At 43.8% G+C, this 25677-nt stretch overlaps 2 protein-coding genes across 5 annotated transcripts in view; both read right to left on the bottom strand.

The window, feature by feature from the left end:
- LOC130142145 (uncharacterized) overlaps nucleotides 1-25677 on the bottom strand; it is a 438873-nt gene that overhangs the window by 88066 nt on the left and 325130 nt on the right. The window lies entirely within an intron of this gene.
- The window catches only part of LOC130142150 (protein FAM219A), a 93181-nt gene that overhangs the window by 16757 nt on the left and 50747 nt on the right, over nucleotides 1-25677 (bottom strand). The window contains exon 1 of one of the 4 annotated variants that reach the window (XM_056323634.1): nucleotides 10337-10457. The exons of the other annotated variants lie outside the window; for them this stretch is intronic. The gene's annotated coding sequence lies outside the window, so the exon portion shown is untranslated. Of the gene's footprint in view, nucleotides 1-10336; nucleotides 10458-25677 lie in introns of those variants that run through there. 4 annotated transcript variants of the gene reach the window in all.

Raw genomic sequence — 25677 nt, 5'->3', positions numbered from 1 at the left:
ATACTCTTACTGATAGCTATTGCAATGTGTGGGTCCGAACAATACAAGATTTCCTATTTAACTCCTTCTTTCACTTATTTAGTGGCTTGGAGTGAACATTCCCAAAGCAATGTAAGTGCAGTAGGAACATCCATGCCTGCGTCCCCAGCCAAATTTCTTAAGCATGAATCAATAGTTCAGCTCCTTCTTGGATGCTATGAATCCTGAGTCCCTGGTGGCCAAAAAGCAAGGGCTAGCAGGAGTAATGGGAAGTCTACCCAGCCCTGGGGTGTTAGGACAAGCTCCTAGAAGATGGTGGAGATGCGCATGAGTCACTTCAGGGTTCGAAGCTTTCTGACCCTTACAAGTATTATGAACAAGTGCTACTTCCACCATCATCCAAAGGAGCTGTTTGTGTGCCAATCTCCTGAAGTAATACTGGTCTATAAGATCCAGCACACCAACCATCAGGTTCAACAGAATGGGGGAATGAAGTTTTCAGTGCCCATTTTCTGCTCAGTGCTTCCTCCTGGCTGTCCTGCTTTCAGCTGGGATAGAGTTAATTTTCTTAGTAGCTGGTACAGTGACGTGTTTTAGATTTGGTGTGAAAATAATGTTCATAACACACATTTGGTTTTAGTTGTTGATAGATAATGTTTATACTGTCAAGGACTTCTCAGTTTCTTAGGCCTTGCCAGCAAGAAGGCTGGAGGGGCACAGGAAATTGGGAGGGGAAACAGCCAGGACAGCTGACCCGAACTAGCCAAAGGGATATTCCATACCATATAACATCATGCCGAGTATATAAACTGGGGGAAGAAGAAGGAAGGGAGGGACATTTGGTGTTATGGCATTTGTCTTCCCAAGTAACCGTTATGCATGATGGAGCCCTGCTTTCCTGGAGAAGGCCGAACACCTGCCTGCCCATGGGAAGTAGTGAATGAATTCTTTGCTTTGTTTTGCTTGCATGCACAGCTTTTGCTTTACCTATTAAACTGTCTTTATCTCAACCCAGGAGTTTTCTCACTTTTACTCTTCCAATTGTCTCCCCCATCCCACTGTGGGAGGGAGTGACTGAGTGGCTATGTGGTACTGTTGTGGCTTAAACCCCAGCCGGCAACCAAGCCCCACCCAGCCGCTTGCTCACTGCCCCCCACCCAGAGGGATGGGAAGTAGGATCAGAAAGGAATGTAAAACTCAAGGGTTGAGATAAGAATAATTTAATAGGTAAAGCAAAAGCTGCGCATGCAAGCAAAGCAAAGGAAAGAATTCATTCCCCACTTCCAATGGGCAGGCAGGTGTCCGGCCATCCCCAGGAAAGAAGGGCTCCATCACACGTAACAGTTACTCAGGATGACAAACGCCATAATGCCATTTGTCCCTCCCTTCTTTTTTCCCCCAGTTTATATACTCAGCATGACGTCATATGGCATGGAATACCTCTTTGGCTAGCTTGGGTCAGCTGTCCTGGCTGTGTCCCCTCCCAATTTCCTGTGCCCCTCCAGCCTTCTTGCTGGCAGGGCCCAAGAAACTGAAAAGTCCTTGACTTAGTATAAACATCACCCAGCAAGAACTAAAAACATCAGTGTCCTATCAACATTGTTCTCACATCACAGCCAAAACACAGTACTGTAATAGCTACTAAGAAGAAAGTTAACTCCATCCCAGCTGAAACTAGGACAGGTACTTAGTTGCCAGCCAGGGTTAAACCACGACACTGGTGTAGCAGGTGGAGTTTGTGAACTCCATTCCTAGGAGCTCTTTCCCAGGCTTCCAGCTCTTTTGGTTTTAGCCCCCAGAAGTTTCTTTGAAGGCCCGGGCCCCAAACTCTAAGTACCTAGGTTCTTTCTAGAAATGTGACTGATTTAGGCACTTCTGAAGATGTTACTTTTTAGGGTCCAACATTTTAACAAAAATCTGTAATTTCACAAATTTAGGTAGTTCCCATAGAAGCTGCGATCAAACACATAAACCAGCACAGTAAAGAAAAGATGAGAGAAGGAACCATAACCTAGCCTCGATACATAAATAGCATTTTTCTTGAAAACCTGCCCCATATTGGCTGATGCTATACCCAAATAAGCATGAATCCCAAGATCACAACCCTCCACTGACTGAGCTGTGCTAACTTTTGTGTGAAACCTGGGAACTATGCACCTGGGCAATTCTCAGGGTATGAAAAGCTAAGACTCCTTCTGAGTCATCTCAGACTCTCCACTATGGTAGTCAAGTATTTTTCACTGGAATTAGATGAGACCTGTATTCCTGCATGTCTCCCCAAGCCTCAAGGCCACTGCTTATTGGGGGCATGGTTCCACCAGAGACGATAGGCATAGTTTGTCCTCAGCACTTGGCAGTTTCCGGTGCTGGCTATGAAAAGGTTCTCCATGCCCAGGACTGCCTATGCTGCCTGCAGCATTCCAGTATGTGCATTGAACTTCCAGGAAGGCAATACAGCTTGATGAAAAATCAATGTCTGTTGCAGAATGGACGAAAGAGAACGGCCACGGTTCCATAGAAGGACTGTGTGATACAGCTTTTTGACATAAGTCTGGAGTGAACCAAGCTAGGCCGCAGCGAGAAATTACCAGACTTGCTAGAAATGGAAAATTACCAGGCTTGCTAATAAGGGAAGAGAGATAAGGTTATGCTGACCTTGTAAATAACTTTGAGGAATTCACATAGATAAGAGAGAAAAAAAAATATATGTAGTTAGCTATCCGCAGAAACCGCAAATAGGAGGATGTATGAAAGTGTAATCCTTTAGAGCTTAGCCAATCAGCAGATGATTTGTAGGCATAATTAACTGGAACTGTATATAAGACATAATCGCGCCGTAATAAATCGAAGCTTGCTTTATCACTCATATTGAGTCGGCCGCGTGCTTCCCCTCGCTCGTCAAAGTGGCGCCCGAACAGGGACCCCCAATCCCTGTTCTTCACCGGACAGCGAGGACGGAGAAGCACTGGTAGCAGCGACCAGGGAGCAAAGATCGACTGATGCTGGCATTGTGCCCGATCCGTGCTTGAACCAACGTTAATCAAGGAAAGGTTCGCCGTCTGTGAGTGACTACCCAGGGAAAAGGCTGCATCTTAATCAAGGAAAAGAACTGTTTAAAGCGCGCTATGGAAAAAGAGGTAGCACTCGCTCTTTTACAATGCTTTTTAGAAAAGCGGGGAGTAGGCCCTTTAAAAGATCTGGCCGGGTTAATTGCATTAGGTAGAGCAAAAGGATATTTTGCAGATCCTGAGCATATGTTTGAAGTAGAAGAATGGCGTAATTATGGGGATTGTTTATGGGATTCAGTAATTGATGATGATAAAGCTGCTAAGAAATTAATGAAACCTTGGAGAGAAGTTATTAATTGTTTAAAAAGATATAAAGTTGAAAAACAAATGGCAGCAGCTGCTTCCAGCCGACTCGAACGGTCTGACCCGGCTGCTGGGCGTCTTACGGCAGGAGGTGATTATTTTACCCCCCCTGCCTCGGGAATCCCTGTTCCTGTTGTTCGCCGACCCTCAGACCATCCTCCTCCCCCTCCTCCTCCGGAAGAAAAAGCTTGTCCCTCGGCACCACCTCAAGAGGAGGTGCAGGGAGAATCACAAGAAAGTGAAACTGAGGAGGAGACAAGTGACAAAAATGAGGGGGCAGACGATGGGAAGTTAAAAACTGATTCAGCTAATAAAACTTTTAAACCGCCTTGCCTTCACCCGCAGCCACGACTAATTCGAGTTGGTTGGGACAAAATAGTCCGAGAAGCGATGGAACAAAAAGACTTTGATGTCGTAGCTCAAATTAATCATCAAGCCTATCCAGTAATTTACACTGTTGATAATGCAGGAGTAATGACAGGAGAACATCATACTTTAGACTGGAAAATATTAAATCAGTTACGGAGTACAGTTAATGAGTCAGGTTTACATGGCGAACCTGCAAGGCAAATGTTAAACTATATTTGGAGTAGCGGAATGCTTTGTCCAGAAGACATTAAAAATATAATGAGACTCATTTTGAAACAATCACAACAGTTGTTATGGCAAGCCCATTGGCAGAAACTTTGTGAACTGTCTGTACATATGCCTCGCGCACCGAATGATCGTTTAGCGGGTTTAACAGTAGAACAATTGATGGGGACCGGGCCCTTTGCTTCTGTAGAAATGCAGATGCAATCTGGCCCAGATGTTTTATTAGAGTCTATGAGGCTAGCACGAGAAGCCTTACAAAAAGTCAAAACTACACCGGCTACACCCTCATATATGTCAGTCAAACAAGGAAGGGATGAATCTTTTGCCTCTTTTGTAGATAGGGTTACAGATGCTATTAATCGTGCAGATATGGCTGACTTTATGAAAGGACCTTTGTTAAGACAATGTGTGCTGGAAAATTGTAACTCTTATACAAAAGGCATTTTAGTTACTCTTCCTCTGGATGCCTCTATTGAAACCATGTTAGAGCGAATGAGCAGAGTTCCTGTAGGAGCCCAAGCTCTGTTAGTTGAAGCGCTTAAAGCGGTAGGGGACAATTTAGTTAAGGCTCAGCAGCAAGCATTTGCAGCCCTCGCTCCACTGAAACCTCCGGATGAACGTCGAGACAGAATACACCATCGAAGGGACTATATATGTTTTCGTTGTGGACGTTCGGGTCATACGCACCGGCAGTGTCGAGAACGCCAAGTATGGTGCCAAAACTGTCAAATAAATAATCATAATACCGCAGCTTGCCGGTGTTCGGGAAACGGGAAGCGGAGCGCCAGGAGTCACGGCGCGCCGACCCCAATAGCGGCTCCAGCAACCTGCATGCCGGTGACTGTCCCCAGCCAGCTCCCCAACCAACAACCAACACCTCCCGCCTTCAACCAGCCACAAATTTACGACCAGCAACCCGAGGGAGCCTCGGATTGGATCTGGCAACAGCAATAGACATTACTCTACTTGATAATCGTCCACAGAAAGTTGCCACAGGAATCAAAGGACCTATAATGATAAACGGACAACCTCATGGAGCTTTACTGCTGGGTCGTTCTTCCAGTGGCCTCAAGGGACTCTTTGTTTTACCAGGACTTATTGATTGTGACTATAAAGGAGAAATTTTTATAATTGTTCAAACAAGTTTTCCACCTATATATATTCCTAAAGGTAGTCGCATTGCTCAATTAATACCACTCCAACACTTAACTCACCAAATGTCTGCAGTCTCCAATCACGATCGCGGGACAGATGGTTTTGGATCCACAGGAGGCTTAGCGATGTTGACTGTACCTATGAACCGACGACCACTCGCCCAAATTATTCTTGTACATGGGACTGATAAAAAACACATGACTGCACTTTTGGACACTGGTGCCGATATCACAATCATCGCACGTGGTCAGTGGCCTTCTTATTGGCCACTGCAACACGTCCCTGGAGGAGTTGAAGGAGTAGGGGGAATAGTGCCTGTTCAGCGCAGTCAACAAAGAATACAAATCATCATAGATGGAAAAACAGCGATACTACATGTTACTGTTATGCCCTTACCTAGTGGAGTGAATGCACTCATCGGAAGAGATGTGTTGAATCAATTAGGAGTACTACTTACTACAAATTCACCTTTTTAGGAACGGTCACTGCCAATTGGACTTTCCCGATTCCTTTGAAATGGCTAACAGAAGAGCCTGTTTGGATCGGACAGTGGCCGTTGAAAAAGGAAAGTCTGCAACAAGCACATTTGCTAGTTCAAGACCCGTTAACACAAGGTCATCTTAAACCGTCAACCAGTCCTTGGAATACACCGATATTTGTAATCCAGAAAAAATCAGGAAAATATCGGCTTTTACATGATCTACGAGCAGTGAATCAACAAATGCAAGCAATGGGAGCCTTACAACCGGGTCTTCCTAATCCTGCTATGTTGCCCACCGAATGGCATTTATTAATAATTGACTTAAAAGACTGCTTTTTTACAATTCAGCTACACCCCAATGACACTCAACGATTTGCATTTACATTGCCATCGGTTAACAGAGAGGGACCTGACCAGCGATTTGAATGGACTGTGTTACCACAAGGCATGAAAAATAGCCCTACCCTGTGTCAGCTATTTGTTGATGCTGCTCTCCAACCTATTCGAAAAGCATGGCCTCATGTTATTATTTACCATTATATGGATGATATTCTATTTGCTCAAAAACAGCCTTTCACTGAACAACAGGAGACCTTTTTACAACGACAGTTAGAGACGCAAAATCTTGTCATAGCAACTGAAAAGGTCCAGCGTTCACCCGCATGGAAATATCTTGGCTGGAATATTACTCAGTCACAAGTGAGTCCACAAAAATTAACCATTTGTAAAGATCTGCATACCCTCAATGATGCTCAAAAGTTATTGGGTGACCTCCAATGGCTACGCCCAGTAGCAGGCATCACCAATGATGAACTAGACGTGTTACGACCTTTATTAAAAGGAACAGATCCATCTAATCCTGTTATTGTTTCTAAGGATCAACAAGTTATGATTCAACAACTCAGTGAGCGGGTTGTAGAGCGTGCAGTAGATCGAATTGACCCTGATCTTCCTGTAGACCTCACTGTGTTAAACGGTCCCTCACACTTTATTGGTGCACTTACACAGTGCAAAAAGAAAAAGGGGGAGACTGTGAGAGTATTAGAGTGGATCTTTACCAAAATGCAACCAAAGACTACCATCCAAGAAAAAACGCAAAATTTGGCAGAAATCATTCGAAAAGGAAGAACGCGAATTTTACAAATTACCGGAATGGAGCCAAATGTCATGTATCTACCAATACGCAGAAAAGACTTGGAGTGGTGGTTGCAGAATTCATCAGCTTTACAGTTAAGTTTATTAAGTGAAGCTCTGGAGATTAAAGTTGAGCCTTTAAAAGCACCTATATTAAAATGGATTAGTAATTATGACTGGTTAAAGCGTCCGAAACGAAGTGAGCGACCCTTAGCGGATGCTATCACAGTTTATACGGATGCAGGGAAACGCTCAAGAAAAGCAGCAGCAACATGGCACGAGAACAATCAATGGCACCACCAAATCCTTCCTGCGAAAGCAGGAGATTCGTTACAAACTTTAGAGCTAGCTGCTGTTGTATGGGTATGTACCCAATGGATACATGCGAGGTTAAACATTGTAACGGACTCGATGTATGTTGCTGGAATCGTAAGCCCAATTGAAGATGCTCGCCTTAAAGAAGTGCAAAGTCAACGGCTGTTTGAACTCCTTAGGCAACTGTTATCAGCAATACAGCAGCGCACGCAACCCTACTGCGTTATACATATTAGAAGTCATAAATGGTCTGAAGGTTTGGGGGAAGGGAATGCGCACGCTGACCAGCTCGTGTCTGTAGCAGCTCCACTAAGCGAGTTTGTTAAAGCACGAGAATCACACAACACATTTCACCAAAACGCGCGGGGACTGCATCGACAATTTGACATTACAATGGAAGAAGCTAGAGGAATTGTACGAGCTTGTCCTACGTGCAGTCATCATGGACCGGGACTAGGTATCGGGGTGAACCCCAGAGGACTTAAAGCCAGAGAGTTGTGGCAAATGGATGTCACTCACGTTGCTGAATTTGGCAGATTAAAATATGTACACGTTACAATTGATACATATAGTAAATTTGTATGGGCTACAGCACAAACAGGGGATCGAGCACTCCATGTAATACGGCATTTAACAAGTTGTTTTGCTGTCATGGGAGTGCCACAGACAATAAAGACTGATAATGGCCCTGCTTATGTCGGTGAAAAAATGAGACGTTTTTGTCAAGCATGGGGAGTGCGACATATTACAGGTATTTCTCACTCTCCCACGGGACAAGCAATCATTGAAAGAACACATCAGACATTAAAGCAATATTTACAAAAGTTTGAGAAGATTACAGATGTACAAGAGAGACTTGCTAAAGTTCTTTTTGTGTTGAATCATCTATGTATATTTGCAGAACAGCAAGAATCACCTGCATGGTTACATGGGTATCTTAAAACATGTAAAGATGATGTTCCAATGTTTGTTATGTACAGGGATCCTTCAACTGGTTTGTGGAAAGGGCCAGCAGAAGTAAAGTATGCTGGAAGAGGTTATATGTGTGTACTTACCCCCACAGGGCCGCAGTGGATCCCAGCAAAATGGACCAAAGCAGCAGTGACTGATGCTCCAGTAACCAACGTCAACTCGTGATTGATTTATTAATATTGTTTTAGCTATATTTTAAGCATAATGTTGAGAATTGTTGTGTTAATTAATTTTGTTGTCGTAGTTGTAGCTTTTGTGCCTAAATCATTGTTTGATTTGCGAGAAAATGTATGGGTAGAGCTATTAACACAGCCACGTTTTGTGCAAGTTTGTCAACCCCTAGCGTACCCTTTTTAACTTGTTTAGTAGGTGTGCCGTTAAATGACTCAGATTGGATCGCCCTTAACCAGTCTCTTAACCAGATGCCAAAAGTTACCATATTGGCTCGAGGTAATAATATGAGCAGCTTTTTTGAAAAATTTGATAACTGGGATGACAAACTCCCTATTGGTCCTAGCCCTCAAGAAATCGAACTAGTCGATTCACTAAATGCCTCTTATTGTGTATATTTGAATTCTTCCCGGTACCCTTGTGCTGGTGAAGCCTCTAACATGCCTTGTAGTACAACTGCTATCACTCCCGTATATCCAATTAAGAATCAGTTTAATTGGAGTGTTTGGTGTAACCATATCAGTCGAAATCTGTCTAATCCTGCACCTGGAGTATTATATCCTAGGAAATTACCCCCTGGTTTGTTTTTTATTTGTGGTAATAGAGCATGGAATGGAATACCCTCAATGCCTGTAGGTGGTCCATGTACCATCGGTCGTCTGAGTTTAGCCTTACCACATTTTCATCCTAACAAATCAAATCCAGTGAGATGGAGAAGAGACACTTCCAAGATCCTTGGTAACACCTGTGATGATAACGTTCAACTTTGGAACAAATGGGAGGTATTTTTTGCTTCGTTATTTATCCCAGGTGCCGCCGCTGCTCGGGCCCACAAAAATTTAGAAAAGCTGTCTTGCTGGGTGGTTAAACAAGCCAACCTCACCAGCAGAGTTTTATCAGACCTAGCTGATAGTTTAACTATTGTTCAACATGCTGTTTTGCAAAACCACATGGCCATTGACTTTTTACTATTAGCACATGGACATGGCTGTGAAGATTTTGAAGGCATGTGTTGTATGGACCTTGAAGATAATTCAAGCTCCATACATAAAGAAATCAAACAATTGATGGAACATTCTCAAAAAATTCAACAAGATGTTGGATTTTTTGGCCTTGAAAGCTTAACAAATTGGCTTGGGATAGGAGGCTGGTTAAAAAGACTGTTGCAAAGTGTGTTGCTTATAGTAATAATTGTTATCATTGGATTTATATGTTTAAGCTGTGCTCTCTCTTGTATTCGAAAATTATTTGAGCGTGTAACTGGACCAGTTTTCCTTGTCCAAAAAGAAAAAGGGGGAATTGTTGCAGAATGGACGAAAGAGAACGGCCACGGTTCCATAGAAGGACTGTGTGATACAGCTTTTTGACATAAGTCTGGAGTGAACCAAGCTAGGCCGCAGCGAGAAATTACCAGACTTGCTAGAAATGGAAAATTACCAGGCTTGCTAATAAGGGAAGAGAGATAAGGTTATGCTGACCTTGTAAATAACTTTGAGGAATTCACATAGATAAGAGAGAAAAAAAAATATATGTAGTTAGCTATCCGCAGAAACAGCAAATAGGAGGACGTATGAAAGTGTAATCCTTTAGAGCTTAGCCAATCAGCAGATGATTTGTAGGCATAATTAACTGGAACTGTATATAAGACATAATCGCGCCGTAATAAATTGAAGCTTGCTTTATCACTCATATTGAGTCGGCCGCGTGCTTCCCCTCGCTCGTCAAATGTCAGCTCTACAGAACTACCTAATTCTGGGCAACTCTCGGGCACCAGAAGAATGAGGAAGGGTTGTTAACAGGCACTCGCATCAAATATAAAGAAAATGGAACATATAAGAACAAATGAAGAAACATAAGACCATGATTTCCAGCCATTGGTTATTTTGTGTCTGGTGAATTTGCTGTTTGATGATCAATGAAAAGCTAATACAGCAGAAATACAAGGTGAAGGACAGAGACATGGAGATGGGGAAGCTAGAATGAAACAAAACAAGGCTGCTCTCCAGCAGAGAAATCACTAACTGCTGACAGTAAAAGGACAGTATAATAGCAGAGCTCCAATGATGCTCTTTACATGACATTTGCAAGTACTTGAAATAAGTTGTTTAGCTTTCATTTCACTTGGCCCTTCTAATTTTATCATTTTACCTAGAAAAATACTCACACCCATGTGGTTTTTTGTCCTCCTTCCCATGAAGCAGTTACGGGTGACTGAGCACACTGTGAGTACAGATGTGATGGTTTGCAGAGCCAACAGGCAATCATTAGCAATACCAGCAGGGCTGGTACAGTTTGGGGAGAGACAGCTTTACCCAAATCCAGGTTTCTGCTGGCTTTTCACAAATTTTCCAGGCAGACATTTCCTTGAAGAAGCAGGATAGAGCAGAGGAGTCTGGGAGGGCATGAAGCAGCCTGCATCATAGAATCATAGAATGGTTTGGGTTGGAAGGGACCTTAAAGATCATCTAGTTCTAACCTCCCTCCATGGACAGGGACACCTTTCATTAGACCAGGGTACTCAAATCCCCATCCAACCTGGCCTTGAACACTTCCAGGGAGGGGGCATCCACAGCTGCTCTGGGCAACCTGTTTCAGTGTCTCACCACCCTCACAAGACAGAACTTCTTCATAATATCTAATCAAAATCTACCCTCTTTCAGTTTAAAAGCATTACCTCTTGCCTTATCACTACAGGCCCTTGTAAAAAGTCCCTCTCCAGCTTTCTTGTAGGCCCCCTTTAGGTACTGGAAGGCCTCTATAAGGTCTCCCCAGAGCCTTCTCTTCCTGAGACTGAACCGAAGAGGGTCCCCCATGGAGAGTCGGCCAAGTCATGACAATCACACCAATATGGCTACATGCCGTGCTCACTTTATTAAACAAACAGGTCATATTTATAACTTAAATCAACCGCTCACGTGACTCTACACACAGGTGATTGGATAAAAGTTTCTGGTCACGCGGGTGTCCGTGTCGCTGATCGGTGAGCATGCTGCAGGCACCTGATCAGAGTGTGCTGATCAGAGTGTGTTGATTTCGCGGTTCCCAGGACTTGCTCTGCACCTGGCTACTTGTTTGTGCATAGCTTGTTTTCTTTTTCTCACTGCTTGGTTCAAGGACAATTTAAAGTTGCTCTGCAGTTTCAACTAACAGGCCTGGGTTGTCCAACCCGGACAATGGTAACATATGTCCTCGGGCCTTTAAAAATTCCTCTACATATCCCCCTTTTTCTTTTTGGACAACCCATGTCTGTTTCACAATAGATGTTAAACCTTTCTTCAAACAAGAAAATAAACAGCCAAAAATTAAAAACATTACAACATGATTATAACAAAGCGTATTCCTTCCATCAATAACGTCTTTAACCAACCTGTTATCCCCAATCCTCTCAACCATTCATCAAAGGGATTATCATCAGGAAGAATATGCTTCATGTTTCCCTGCAGTCATGACAACTTCTTGTGCATCGATATGGAATGATCAGAAAGGTTCATACACTTCCCTTCAAAATCCTCACAACCGTGTCCATGTGCTAATAACAAAAAATCTATTGCAGCTCTATTTTGTAACGTACCATGCCTAACACTATCTACATCAAGCAATAATGAACTTAAAATCTGCAATGTAAGATTAAATTGTTTCTCTCCCCAACACGCTAACCTTCGTATATTTTTAGCATTTGATGCTGCCATTTGGACTCATACATGTACCATTCTGATTGGAAGTCAGATTCACTGCTTTAACATTCCAAAAACCATCAAAATTTGTTTCATTCTCTTGCAGGGGAATACCAATTAAACAAGTTCTAAAGGGGTTGTCTGCCTGTTGCAGACTTAAACAAAAGTCTGTTACTCCCGTGATATTTGCCCATGTCACCCATATGTTTGTCCTAGGCAAGATGTCAAAAATACTTTGGCCAATGGGTAAAAAATTCATCAAGACCGTAAACCAAGTCCACTGCTCAAACACGTTTACTCCTACAATTTCCAAAATTATATATATATATTTTTTTTTTAAATATTCAACCCCACAAATCTGTGCTTTCACAGATTCTGATGATGTATACTGTCTCCAATCAGCATGGCATTGCACTAGTCGTATGCTTTCTCTTGCTTCATGCCCGGTTACTAATCAAACACATACACTCTTTACACCATTGACATTTCAGCTTTGGCTTACAGAACCGTTTTACCCCACATAGCATACATTGGCACAATACCCGCGGTTTACATCCCTTACAACATAGACAGTTTATTCTGTCTGCTCGCTCTGAGTCTTCTCTTCCGTCTTCTGGTCTTGACATACAGGTCGCACAAACTTGCTAGGGACCCATATAGGTCCTTTATCTGTGGAGATACAAAAATAACCTCTACCGATAAATAACGCCGGACTAGGTCCTTCCCATACGCCTGAAGCCGTATTTTTATACAAAACATTCAAACCAGGAACTGTAGTTGTTTGGTTCCCTCACGCTGTTTGGTGATGTATAACAGCGCTGTACTACACCAACTATGTACAATGAATCTGATACTATGTGTACAGGTGTGTTGTTCCAGCTTCCCAATGCCCAACACAGTGCTTTCAGTTCTAAGGTTTGAGGGTTGTCCCCTGGTTCACCGGTGATCACGTGTTTCTGCCACTGATTATCGGATTGCCAAACACATGCAGCCTTCTTCATCTTTCATCCTGCATCTGTAAACACCGTTGGCCCTTCAGCTGGTCTTTTTGAGCATAACAGATCCGCAATCCACTGGTAATGTTCTAACATCTTCCAGAGAGGCCCTTTTGGCCGGTTGTTGTGTGCAACACCTGTATAGCCCATCAAGGCTTCCTGTATGGCTGTTGAATGTCTCAGGAGCCACTCATAATCATCACCACTGACTGGAATACTGATATCTGCTGGTTCAGTCCCATCAATTTCAACAATCCTGTCTCTTCCTTTTCTCACCAAGGCCGCCACTGCTTCTGGACAACTTAAAATACGATGTCTGGGTTGCAATGGCAAAAACAACCACCCTCAAAACGATCGCTGTATTTTCCCCCTTTATCTTTTGCCATTGTAAAATAAGGGCAAAAGGTGAAGTGGGAACATTACAAACCAAAAAGGATAATGGATGATTTGCCATTCGGCGACCACACCAGCCAGTCTGAATCTTGCAGGACACAGCTTCTAGGGCAGCCCGCTGTTCTGGTGAACAAGTTTGAGGACTGTTGGCTTCGGTGCCATGCAACCAGGATCGGAACGGTTGCAAATCATCGTTAGTGAGGCCAACTATATTACAAACCCACTGTAGATCTCCTAAAAGCCTTTGAGCATCATGCCGATTAGCTATTTGTGTAGTAAGAGTTACCTTCTGTGGTCGGATTTGAGCATACGAGATGAGCCAGCCTAGATATTTCCATGGGGCTGAACGCTGAACCTTCTCAGGCGCCACAACCAAACCACATGATAGAAGGTGGTCAACAAGCCATTTCATTTGATCATCTGAAATCCCTTGTTCAGCGGCCAATAAAATATCATACATATAATGCTAGATCAGGATGTGAGGCCAACGCTGCCGTACTGGAACAAGTGCCCAATCTACAAAAGTCTGACACATCGTAGGAGAGTTCTTCATTCCTTGTGGTAAAACAACCCGTTCATACCGTTTGACTGGAGCAGCGCAGTTTATTGATGGCAGAGTGAATGCAAATCTTTGCATGTCATCAGGATGTAAAGGAATCGTAAAGAAACCATCTTTCAAGTCTATCACAACAATTTGCCAATTCTGAGGAATCATCGTAGGAGTTGGAAGACCAGGTTGCAACGGTCACATCACTAACATCTGATCATTAACCTTCTGTAAATCATGTAAAAGTCGCCATTTCCCAGTTTTCTTTGGTATCACAAAAATAGGAGTATTCCAAGGACTTGTAGAAGGTTGAATGTGACCTATTTTCAGTTGTTCCTGCACCAATTCCTCAGCAATGTGCAGCCGTTCTTCTGTTATCGGCCACTGGTCTACCCAAATTGGCTTTTCTGTTAACCATGTAATCTTCAGTATGGGTGGCTGCCGATTGGTGGCCGTGGCGCAAAATGCTGATCAGTTGTCATAACTAGTCCCAATTGTGACAAAACATCCCGTCCAATCAACCCTGATAATGTGTGTGGGAGTTGCATTACATATGGCCGAACTACAATAGCTTGGCCGTCTTCAAACTGCAATGTAATCAAGTCTTTACTCTGTTTTGGGACTTTTGCACCTCCTACTCCTACCACTTGGGTGATTGGAGATTGCAGTTCCCAATTCTGGGTCCATATATGTTGATTAATGATGGTGACATCTGCCCCGGAGTCTAATAGAGGTTCCAGACTAATTTGTTGACTGCCTTTCTTCAATTGAATATTCTGATATGGTCTTTGATTAAGATCTAATGTGAAACACACCTCATGTCTGGTAGATCCAAAACCATCTTCTCCTCTTAACTTAGATGTCTGGCCTTGTTGTCTGAGTTGCTCATACGATTGTCAATGCGCAACAAGGCTGTCATAGGGAAGAATTTGAGCAATTTTACTTCCTTTTGGAATAGTAACAGGTGGTTGTAACGCATAGGCAATAACTTGTATGTGTCCAGTAAAATCTGCATCAATTAACCCAGGTAAAACATCTACTCCTTGCCTTCCTGTCGAAGATTTCCCCAATAAAAGTCCTCCAACTGGAGAATTCACATTACACAAAGGTCCTTTTACTTCAGTTGGAATTAAAGTCACTTCTTTATTATTCAAAGTTACTTCTACTGTGGTTGCCATGTCCACCCCAAGACTCCCCTGGGTGGCTGGGATGTGCTGGTATAAGAAACCACATTTCTCATCTGCGTTGTTGGGGCCTGTACTTGTGTCTTCGCACATAGACCCATCGCGCTGTGCTGCATGTTTCCTGACCTGTTATATCTACAAGCAGCAGTAGCATGTGTATCTAAGTTACATTTGTGACACCAAACAGTCTTTGAACAAGTATGCCTCATGTGTCCAGATTCACCACATTGATAACAAATACCAAATCCTGATTTACCATCACTCTCTTTTTGATGTCCACCTATATGATTTGTTAAGGCTGCTGCAATTATATGCCCTTGCTCCCTCATCGCAGCAGTAAAGGCAGCCGCTTGGTTATTTTGTTCGGCTCAAGTAGCTCTAATCAACATTTCATCTATGGGACTTCCTTGGGGTAGTGTTGCTAAGATCGCCCTTGTTCTTGGGTTAGCCCCTTCAAAAGCGAGGGTGTGGAACAAATGTTCCTGCAGATCCGAAGGTAAATCAGAATTGTCCTTTAATGCTGCAGACAAATGCTGCAGACAAATTGTCCATAGGGCTCCATTGTCCCCCGACGAACAGTGGTATAGGAAGCAGGTTTCTTCTTGTCTGGCACAGACAAAAGGGCTCGATGTGCTAAAGTTTGAGCAAGTTGATGCATTTGTATAGGATACTGCAAAGGAACCTGCATAGTAAAGTCCCTGCCCAGGTAACATATCTGCCTGTACACCATAAAGTGGATCTCCTATATTTGGATCTATTTGCTTCCTCTACAGCTAGTCTCTTCCACTCCCTATCAAACATTAGATATTGAGAAGGAGACAATAATAGGGAAGCAAGTCCAGCACAATCAGCAGGTGAAAGAACGTCTGCTGTAAAAATAAACTGTATGATCTGTCGTGCAGCCTCTGAACGCAGACCATGAGTAGTGACGGTTTGCTTCACCTATTGCAATATTTTCCAATCATGTGGCTCCCATTGTGCACCAAGATTATTAACCACTACTGGACAAGCTAACGAGCTGGTCACCTGCCAGTCACCCTCTAAAATAGCATCACGAACAACACCAGACCAACGCTGTAGAATTGGATCTTTTCTCGAGTTCAGCATCGGAGGGGTAGTTGGGCTAACTGGAGGAACTACAGGTATTGAAGTAGTAGGCAGGTTCATTTCAACTCGCTTTTCCAGTTTTCTTAATTTATCTATTACCTCCTGTAAGGATTTCTCTGTATTGTTATCACAAGGTTTCTCCCCACCTTCCTCCTCAAATTCGTCCGATGATGTTTCAGGAAGAGGAGGATACAACATGGAACGGTGCTTTTGCCCAATTGGTGCAGCATGACTCGCTGCTCCTTCTCCCTGGGGAGGCTCAACAGGCTCTTCTAGTTTCAGCTCAGTTACAACAGACCCCCGAGGAGTAACTTCCTGTTTGTCTGCTGTCTTATCTAAGAACTACTGTACTGTTGAACACGCAGAGGCTGACATACCCTTCCTAGGACGAGTATGCCCAACTCCGAAAAATGTAGCCAAGAGAGAAGGCTTAGGTGAATCACCCTTCTGCTCTATTGGCTTTTCTACCACATCTCTCCCCAATGCTTCTATAGCTGCCGCCGCCACTTTCTTTTCCACCTTCATAGTTTCCAGAGTGTTAATTATAGACCACCACGTAGCTCCTAATGCTTTAGCTTCTTTTCCTTCCTTACCTAACTCGATTGTAGTATCCCAGAGGCAATTTCCTACTTCTCTCCATTCCGTAATACTAATCAATAATATGGGCTCGGGAAACTTATCCTTTTTTCATGCCCAGCAAACTAAAGCCTCCACTTCTTTTTCTTTAGTGCTCTCACCTCTCTTAAAGAGGATACTAGTTAAGAGCTTAATTGCCACGTCTAATTCCATTGCGGTCTTCCTTAGTGCTCTTGCAGCGAATGAAGAGACGGGACGCAGCTTGATGCAAGCAAATGTCAATTTATTGTACAGAAGCGCGAGTTTTTATACACACTTTCAGAAGCTGCGCGTTTTAAACAGATTGGTTCTTGAAGCTAAGCATTGCATACTAGGCAATCCCTGATTGGTGGTTAACTACCAGCAATTAACAGCAAGGTGTTACCTTTCCTTGGTGCCATCCTTGGCGCCATCCCTCTCCCACTCCCCTGTGCTCTGTAAACATGTCTCATCATGTTAATTGTTGTCTAGACAAGCTCGAGCACATTCCCCTCAGCTAACTGATTGCCGCGCATGGTCCTAGTCTCCAGCCCGCTCCTGCATCTCCCCCTTCCTGTTGCACAAAAGAACCTTTGAAACCGAACGAGTAAAAACAAGGTATAAGTAATAGAACAAATAAAAAAGCAACTGAGACATATTATCAATGTCAAAATAACCCACTGTCTCTGTTCCGTACAATTTTACAATTTCCCCTTTTTGTTTTTGAACAGCTAGTACCAGGTTTGCCATGTTCTGCAGGGCCCTTGCAAACATGACAGCAACCAAGGTAATAGCAAACAAACAATACTGCCAATTGAGTGAATGGATGCCAAAAAGGCTGACATTTTCTCAGATTTTGATAACATGTTGCTGCAATGGGGCGCCTAAAATCCACGCAACACATACCATCAAAATCCTCACAGCCATGTCCCTGAACCAACAACAAAAAGCAGTGGCAATTTTGACTCACATTCTGAACTGCCTACCAAACAAGGTGATTTAACTCTTTAATGCTTTCCCTGCTGTTACTCTGGATAAGAGCAGAACCGCTGCGACACGTTCCCATCATAGCCTCCTACTACATTAGCATCTACAGAAAGACAATTATCGACATTCAAAGTGTAAACAGTATCATCTTCTTTTGGAGTAACATTATACATAGGTGGAAGGGCACACCAAACAAGAACTGGTTCAGTCAAAAAGTTCAAAACATAGCGTGCTTTCTCTGAACATACCTCTGGGGTCATTCCCTTCATTCCTTCTCTTTTTTATGCAAAGAGAAACACTTTTACCATAACAGAGAAGCCCCTATTTACATCTCTGAGCCAGAACACAAACCGCAGCTGTATGCTCCACCAGGCTCAGGGCAGAAATCATTCTTGTAGTTACATAGCTATATATCTCTACAAGCATGCAGACACCTATTAGACACTAGATAACCATGTTTATCTTTCCTATTCTCCTTCACAATACCCAGCTGTTCTCTCATCTCTTGTTAGGTCAAATATTCTCCAGTTTCCTCTCCTATCTCTCTCTTCAGACATTCTCTGTCCTCTTTTTTGCTTGTTAATTGCGACGAGGCAAAGGCTGTGTGTAGCTAGGTGACCATGACCTGCTTTATGTTACAATCAACTAAACACTGAATACAGGAAAAAAAGGCATGGGAGACATAAGGCAAACATCACTAAGGTGGTTAAAGATAATTATAATAAATCCTGTAATACTTTTGAGTCATAGCCCAAAGTTTCCCAGCCGTGAGAAGAGACCAAAGGCATCCCGCCCCTGGCTCTGTTGCAGATCTTTGTTTTAAGGCTTTTAAGTTTTGTATACTTTTGTAAATTAATTCACAGTGGTCACTCAGATTCACGTAACACATCCTATCAAAGTCTTCACACTTGTGTCCCTGTGCTAATAATAAAAATCAATAGCAACTCGGTTCTGTAGCAACATATGATGGACAGAATCAACATCTGTTAATAAGCCAGAAAAAAAAAAAAAGAATAGTATTTGTAGTATTACTTTGTTTAGCAAGCTAGCAGCCTAATTTACTAAGCAAGTTAAGAGCGTGTACTATTCTTACAGAAGAGATCAGAGAAGCAAAAATCTATTATGCTGCATTCCAGAACTCAGCCTGAGAATTACAGTCTGCTGTGAGTTCTGTGTTACAATCATTTGACACATGTTGGGGTTGCGATTGTGAAAGTTGCCCGTTTACAATTTTCATTGGCATTATCACAGCTAGTTGTTTTAAAAGCAACCCTTGAGCTTCCTGATGTTCGACTTGTTGCAAAATATTCTGAAGCCAATCAATCAAGTTAGTATTAAAGTTAGTGACTCTCTAGGACCCTGCAAGACTGTGGCAAGACTCCCGCATCCGGACTGCTTTAATAGCCATCTCATTCATTTGCAAACAGTTGTCCCTGGGATACCTTGCCTGAGTCACAGAATCGGCACAGTTATTTTCTCCAGCCAACTGCTCATAGTTAACAGCAATTCCCCGATTAAGGTTTTCAGTCAAGGCCACTACACATAGCTCACAAAAATCAAATAACCACATCATAGACTGTATCAGTTAGTACCATACAAAGCAGCAACTTCCAATCATGCAGTGTGAGTGTATAAGGCTCTGCTATCACTTCAAGAAGGGACATAGCAAATGTATTATAAATCCTCCCTTCCCGCACTGCTTTGCTTAACTCTTTAACAGCCTCGTATTGCACAGGCTGCCACTCTGCAGGTTGATTTGTCTGACAAAATACTGAACAAGCCATAGCGACTCCCAAAACCCATCACTTAAGTGTTTGCCACTTGCATTCCTGCCACCAATCCCTCAGACTCCCTTTCACCCTCCCCAAAAATACAGTCAATGCATCGGGAGAGACAAGGGGGTGGGGGAAAGGTCTAGCTCCTTTTCCGGATCTATAGGACCTGGATCAAAAGGTTTATCAGTGTCAATAAAATCATTTTCCGAGTTGTCCTGTTCCCGTGCTTGCTCCTGTGTTGTGAGGGTCGCTGCAATCAGTGACAGAAGCTTTGGGGGCAGAGGAGGTGTGGACAGAATCGCCATCGCTGACGGTGTCTGGAGAAGAGTCGCGCTGTCGGTGGAATTTACAGCTTCCTCTGGTTTAGCACCATTAGTAGAATTAGTCCACACTTGGCAAAGAGTAGTCAGAATTTGCCACCAAGATGCTAAATGCATTCCCGACACGGAGTTCCCCTCCGCGGCAGCATCATACAATTGGCTGCTGTATGTACACACTTTCATTCTTTCAAAGTCTCTAAAGTTTCTTGGCTGCTCACCTGTCTCGATGCAGGTTGTCCGCCTGGTGCAGCCAGCCAGACGATCGTTCAGCCAAGACGTCTCCTCCGGAACACAGCCCTCTTCCACGAGCTGTCTTTTTTCCGTCTTTATTCTTCCAAGGCTTCGGAACACCACCATAGGGGTCACCATTTGAGGAGACTGAGGCACAGACTCCCTGATCTGACTAGAAGACCCTTCATGAGTCCATATACGTCTCTTTCTGGGGACGAAGCCTGATTCCCCACTACGGATTTCCCACAGCTCACCTCTCAACTCCGGAGGGATTTCTGGCCGGCTCCTGCTTCCTTTCAGCAGATCATTCAAAGTTCTGTGGGATTCGCTGCATGTCGCTCAGATAGGCGATTCGAGAGCCCTTCACGTCAGATCCTTAAACGCATCACGTCGGGGTCACCAATTTGCGGTGAATGAAGAGATGGGATGCAGCTTGATGCAAGCAAATGTCAATTTATTGTACAGAAGCGCGAGTTTTTATACACACTTTCAGAAGCTGCGCGTTTTAAACAGATTGGTTCTTGAAGCTAAGCATTGCATACTAGGCAATCCCTGATTGGTGGTTAACTACCAGCAATTAACAGCAAGGTGTTACCTTTCCTTGGCGCCATCCCTCTCCCACTCCCCTGTGCTCTGTAAACATGTCTCATCATGTTAATTGTTGTCTAGACAAGCTCGAGCACATTCCCCTCAGCTAACCGATTGCCACGCATGGTCCTAGTTTACAGCCCGCTCCCGCATGCTCTCCCCTCTCTCAGAGAGGGTATCAGCGCAGAGGCCTGCTGCGTTTTTTTCATCACAGTCTTCGTTAGTGCTCTCCCCTCTCTTAGAGAGGATATCAGTGGAGAGCCCTGCCGCATTTTATTTGTCGTGGTCTTACCTCGGCAGGGGTGCGATCTGCAGCTCTACACTGAACTCTGGACTCCGCTTTTCACCTTCCAGGTTCCGCCCACCTCCGACCTCCAGCTCCCTATTCGGACAACTTCCCATCGGGTCCGATGCTCGGAGACTTCTGCATTTAAGCGAACATCATTTATGCAAACCGCATTTAAGCGAACTGCATTTAAGCAAATAAATGGGTCCCTGTTTGGGCACCAAACGAAGAGGGTCCCCCGTGGAGAGTCAGCCAAGTCACAACAATCACACCAATATGGCTACATGCCGTGCTCACTTTATTAAACAAACAGGTCATATTTATAACTTAAATCAACCGCTCACACGACTCTACACACAGGTGATTGGATAAAAGTATCTGGTCATGCGGGCGTCTGTGTCGCTGATCGGTGAGCATGCTGCAGGCGCCTGATCAGAGTGTGTGGATTTTGCAGTTCCCAGGACTTGCTCTGCACCTGGCTACTTGTTTGTGCATAGCTTGTTTTCTTTCTCACACTGCTTGGTTCAAGGACAATTTAAAGTTGCTCTGCAGTTTCAACTAACAGGCCTGGGTTGTCCAACCCGGACAATGGTAACATATGTCCTCAGTCCTTTAAAAATTCCTCTACACTGAACAACCTCAACTGTCTCAGCCTGTCTTCATAGAGAAGTGCTCCAGCCCTCTGATCATCTTTGTGGCCCTTTTCTGGACTCGTTCCAACTGGTCCATGTGCTTTTTAAGTTGGGGACTCCAGAGATGAACGCAGTACTCCAGGTGAAGACTCAGAAGAGTGGAGTAGAGGGGGAGAATCACCTCCCTTGACCTGCTGGCCATACTTCTTTTGATGCAGCCCAGGATTCGGTTGGCTTTCTGGGCTGTAAGCACACATTGTTGGGCCATGTTGAGCTTTTCATCCACCAGCACCCCCAAGTCCTTCTCCTCAGGGCTGTTCTCAAGCCACTCTCTGCCTAGCCAGTATTGATACTGGGGGTGATACTGGCACACTGCATGTGCCCTTGACATTAAGAAGTATGCTCAATTAGGAGTCTGAAGATCCTGTCTGGTCATTAGCAGGGTTGCTGTGTTGGGTAATCTACCTGGCTGCATGCTTGAGTGGAGCCAAGCAGGATTAGCTTCTGTTTCAGTGGAGAGCTCAGAGAACACAGATAGCTGTGCTGTCAGCCTGACGCACTGGGGAATTTGGCTGCACCAGTTCCATTTAAGTTAATCCTGGACATTGTGTCAAAAGAGGAACATGCGGAGCAGCATGTGTGTGTGTTCATGTGTGTGTATGCGGGAAGGGGGTCCAGGATCCTTTCGACATACTACTCTGAACAGCATGAGGGACATCTCTTTGGATCTGCCAACCACCATATCACATCTTGCCCCTCCTTTCTTGTCCACTTTGTCACTCCATCTTTAAGGCCCTTTGTCCCCTTATGACATTAAAATCATTTAAAGAAAGAAGATAAATCCACTCAACAAGCAAACTTCTATCTTTGTGCTAGCTTCACACTAGCCTGTTTTGCTTGATGACCCCATCTGGGCCATTCAGCATCTGCTCCAAGTACTGCTTCAAGGTAAGCTCTACTGGTGACAAGACAATAGCCAAAGAAGTCCACAGAGCTTTCAATAAGGCAGAAATAACACCAAAGTATAAAGGAGCAAAGAAAATACATACTGCAGACACAATCAGGACCATAATCGACTCAGCCGTGCATCCTCTCTGGCAGTGGTCTCATGTTATAGCTGCATGCAAAGGTCCTCAATAAGATGGTGCCCCAGCATGCTAAGCACTCAGCAAACCATTCTTGCCCTGGTGTGCTTTCACCTGCCTGATTTAGGATGTGTCAGAGGATGGGCAAATAACTGTATGTTGATAAATGGAGAACACATTCCCATGGGGAATCTCAGTTAGAGAAAGTTACATGTAAGACAAGAGGGGCTCAATTCCCCCCTTGCTACTGGGAACAGCTACAGACCTAATTAATTATTTCAAGCAATACTGTATTACTCAGTGCAATTTAAAATGGTTACCTGTTCAGTTGTATGGATGTGTCTAGCTGCTTTATGATGAGGGAAGATAGTAATGGAGCATGTGAAGCAGAATGGACTTAACATGAATGTGTCTATGTTGAAAATCAGATTCAAATATATCCTTACAATTATTCCTCTGGTTTCAGTCTTTAAACGAAATCATAACCAGTTTTAATAATACTTTCCTGTTTTTAAAAAATTAAGTGCTGAACAGCTTCTTTGGTACATGTTGCTATGCGTTGCATTGGTTTTGCCTATGCATTGACCAAAACCAGAAATTGCTAAAGTGGCCATACGCTTTGGTCTCCTGCAGAACTGCTCCTTTTGCAATTTCAGGAAAAGCAGACAAGCCAGGAATTCGGTGAACATCACTCTGTGCTATGCTGAAGAGCTATTTGGAGGGTCAGACCACCCCCTAAATCCATAGTTTCCATTTGTCCCAAGATAGTGAGTGACTCTGGCTATGGTCAGACGGTGGTGGGTGGAGAGTGGTTTAGGAAGCCATCACCTCTCACTGCCACTGTGCTTGACCGCATGCATCCCCCTCATTTGAGGCAGCCTGATTGGCACAAATGCCATTTGGTGGCAGACTAGGCTGATTTGCTTCCTTTGCACCATGGGTTGGAATCACACAGATGCTGACTGCTCCTGTCTCTTTGCTGAGAGCCAATGGCTGAACCTTGCTGCCTCAATTGCTTTTGAACTTGCCTGACTAGGAGGAGATGGAGCTTTCTGCTATGGGGACATTGCAGTGTGGGTCCATGGGATTTGCTGCAGTGGGAAGACAAAGAGAAATTAATCTGGTGTGACAAAGTTCTATTTTTCCATATTCAAGGTCTGTGAGATGAGATTTTGGGATGTATTTGCCTTTGTCCCCCACTACCAGTCAAGACCGTTTCAGAGGCTGAGGACTGCAGCAATTCCCTGAATTCTACCTTCTCAAGCAAGCTGAGGATTTAAAATACACAGTAAATAAAATTAATCTGTTCACATCCTGCTGAATGATCAACAGAATCTTGAGCAAAGGGAGAAAGAATGAAGTGCTGACTACAACTTCCAATTCAAGCCCAAGTCCCAATTTCAGCTCACTTGCATCATTTAGCTTGGGGACATTAGCATGCTTCTAGTTAACACTGGAATCTTCACTACCTTTCACCTCTGACAGTTTTTGTCAGCGAGGACTGTGTCACTTCTTAGAGAGATTTCAGGATACATACATCAATAGGGGCTTTGCCTGCAGGATGTATAGAAAGGGAGGTATAAGAATGCTGTGTGCTATGGCCATGCTGACTCCAATGAGAGCTGCACTCCCCAGGGAGATTTGGAGAGTATAAGTGTGACCACACAGGTGGCATTAGTGCAGCTGATGGCTGTGCCTCCCTGCATAGGAAAAGCAGGCAAAAGAAAAGTGATTTTAACTAAATGGGTAGCAGAAATGAAAAGGATCTGTCTGTGGCCAGCCCTCTGCTCTGAATACAGGAAATATGGTTTAAAGCCAATATGTGCTGGGTGCCAGTGATGATTATTCAGGACAGGCCATCTGAATCATGATTGTTTCACCCAGCTTCAGAAAAGACTCTTCAGATAAGCAAGGGTCAGATAGCTAAGTCATCCCACTATCAAGTTGTGCAAGACAGTATTTTTAGCTGAAGTATGTTGTTTTTGCTGACCCAGTCAAACTTGGGGAAATTAGTGAACTACATCTAATTGTGAGAACCGGCTAGCAAAAGCAGGCATATAAATCTGTCTTCCAAGGTCCATCTTAGACCAGGTTTTAAGCATCCAACTAGCTGCATTTTCTTATGTTTTGCTGATCTGACTGCTGCTCTGTCCCTTTGACGTGGCTGAGCTGCCACAAACACCAACAGGCTTTGAGTGGTTTTAAGCTCCCCTGAAGGCCTGACCAGACACAGAACTGGTATATGACCTAGGGAGTACAAAGACAATGTTTGCATCTCTTTTCCAGGGATACAGCTCTTAACTTCTTGTATAGGAGCTACTGCAACAAGCAGTCAGCGCACTGCATGCAGAGCAATGCAGGGCTCATTCTAAGATAATGCTCACCAAGAGTGCTGGCTGCACAAGTTACAGAGAGGTTTCTGATGGGCAGGCTTTGCATTTCCCTTCAGAAAGCACACACCAAACAGAAGCACCATGCTATTCCTTAGCACAGAGGACAGGTAAATGACTGCTCTGGGCCTGACCAAAGCTATCATCTACTTACACCACAAGCATCTCCAAAAGTGGCTTTATGGTCCAGCAGCATGTCACCATCCCCTAGACACACTGTATCAGCCCCAAATATCATTATCTGTCATTCATGTGATTATAGGAAGGAATGACTTCTTTGTTTATATCCACTATTGGGCTTTGATGTGTAGGAGAGCAGGGCATCCAGTGTAGTTAGCCAGCTAACAAAGAAAACCTTATGGCTGTAAACTTCAGGGAAAAAAATTACTATTTTGAACACAGAGTATTTTACCTCTTCATGGCATGGTATAATCACAAATCATCTTTGTGAAACAGTAAGCTATATTTTACTGATGGGAGAAACTATTTAACTGATTTAACTTAAAGCCATGTAAAGCACCTGTGGCAGCAAGGGAGGAGAGAACTGTGATTCCCAGCTCCCAGTCCTCTGCCTGAGCTGTCTCTGCAGCCATTTTATTTAGACAGGTTGCGACTATGTAGCAGCAGGCAGCAATTAATCTATCTTCATCTTTGAACATCTTTTTGTACTGATTTCAAAGGCATCTATTGTCACAGTTCCCATCTCACAAGGGCATC

This window comes from Falco biarmicus, chromosome W (assembly GCF_023638135.1).
Source record: "Falco biarmicus isolate bFalBia1 chromosome W, bFalBia1.pri, whole genome shotgun sequence".
NCBI lineage: Eukaryota > Metazoa > Chordata > Aves > Falconiformes > Falconidae > Falco > Falco biarmicus.
Note: the sequence above shows the minus strand (reverse complement) of the source record. Positions and strands in the feature narration are given on the sequence as shown.